Source organism: Mus pahari, chromosome 7, assembly GCF_900095145.1.
Source record: "Mus pahari chromosome 7, PAHARI_EIJ_v1.1, whole genome shotgun sequence".
Classification (NCBI taxonomy): Eukaryota; Metazoa; Chordata; class Mammalia; order Rodentia; family Muridae; genus Mus; species Mus pahari.
In genome coordinates, this window is record NC_034596.1 from 64561448 (window position 1) to 64563434 (window position 1987).

Genomic DNA, 1987 nt, shown 5'->3' on the forward strand with positions numbered 1-1987 from the left:
GGCATCCACAATAGTGTCTGGGTTTGGTGGCTGCATATGGGTTGGATCCCAGGTAGGGCAGTCTCTTCCACTCTTTGTCCCCATATTTCCTTTAGAGAGGAGCAATTCTGGGTTAAAATTTTGAGGAGGGTGGGTGGCCCCATCCCTCAACTGGGGGCTGTGCCTTCCCCTTCCAGGTCTGTCTTCAGTTCAGTTTAGCACATGTGGAGTGGGTGTCTTAAAGAGTCTATGTCTTCCCATTAGTAACCAAGAACAAGAGACCAAGACAAGTGACTTCCTTTAGGCCTCAAAGTCACCTATAAGGCAGCCCCACCCATGTCCTTCTCTCCCCCATGTCCTCTGTAGTGCCCTGCTCTCCTTCCTGGCAAGCGGCAAACTCTCCCCTGCTCCACACGGCACCAGCAGAGGCTGCCTTGAGTAGATCGCTTCCATTTCCCTCCCAATTTATTCATACGGGTTTTTTTTCCAGATGCACTTCGGGAATTAACCCACATTCGCCAAACCTTTTCTGGGATCTATGACCTGCAATGTTCTACCTGTTCTGGCATTTGCCCCACTGGAAAATAAACTGATCCCTTTAGCTTTGTCTTAGTCAAGGTTTCTATTCCTACACAAAATATCATGACCAAGAAGCAAGTTGGGGAGGAAAGGGTTTATTCAGCTTACACTTCCATATTGCAGTTCATCACCAAAGGAGGTCAGGACTGGAACTCAAGCAGGTCAGGAAGCAGGAGCTGATGCAGAGGCCATGGAGGGATGTTACTTACTGGCTTGCTTCCCCTGGCTTGCTCAGCTTTTCTTTCTTTCTTTTTTTATTATTTTCTTTATTTACATCTCAAATGTCATCCCCTTTCCTGATTTCCCCTCCCTGCTCACCAACGCACTCACTCCAGCTTCCTGGCCCTGGCATCCCCCCACATTGGGGCATAGAACCTTCACAGCATCAAGGGTCCCTCCTCCCACTGATGTCTGACAAGAGGATTTCCATTCTCTGCTGCATACATGACTGGAGCCACGGTTCCCTCAGTGTGTACTTTTCGGTTAGTGGTTTAGTCCCTAGGAGCTCTGGGGGGTCTTTTCATATCATTGTTCCTCCTACAGTTCTGGAAACTCCTTCAGCTCCATGGGTCCTTTCTCTAGTTGCTTCATTGGGGATCCTGTGCTCAGTTTAATGGTTGGCTGAGAGCCAACCTCTGTATTTGTCAGGCACTGGTAGAACCTCTCAGGAGACAGCTATATCAGGCTCCTGTCAGCAATCACTTGTTGGTATCCACAATTATGTCTGGGTTTGGTGACTGTATATGGGATGGATCCCCAGGTGAGGCAGTCTCTAGATGGCCTTTCATTCAGTCTCTGCTTCACACTTTGTCTCTGTAACTAGTCCCATGGGTATTTTGTTCCCCCTTCTAAGACCGAAGTATCCACTCTTTGATCTTCATGCTTCTTTAGCTTCATGTGGTCTATAAATTGTATCTTGGGTATTCCGAGCTTCTGGGCTAATATCCACTTATCATGTATGTTCTTTTGTGATTGGGCTACCTCACTCAGGATGATATTTTCTAGTTCCATCCATTTGCATAAGCATTTCATAAATTCATTGTTTTTAATAGCTGAGTAGTACTCCATTGTGTAAATGTACCACATTTTCTGTTTCCATTCCTCTGTTGAGGGACATCTGGGTTCTTTCCAGCTTCTGGCTATTATAAAGAAGGCTGCTATGAACATAGTGGAGCATGTGTCCTTATTACATGTTGGAGCATCTTCTGGGCATATGCCCAGGAGTGGTATTGCTGGTTACTTAGGTAGTACTATGTCCAATTTTCCGAGGAACTGCAAAGCTGATTTCCAGAGTGGTTGTACCAGCTTGCAATCCCACCAGAAATGGAGGAGTGTTCCTTTCTCCACATCCTCGCTAGCATCTGCTGTCACCTGAGTTTTTTATCTTAGCCATTCTGACTGGTGTGAGGTGGAATCTCAGGGTTGTTTT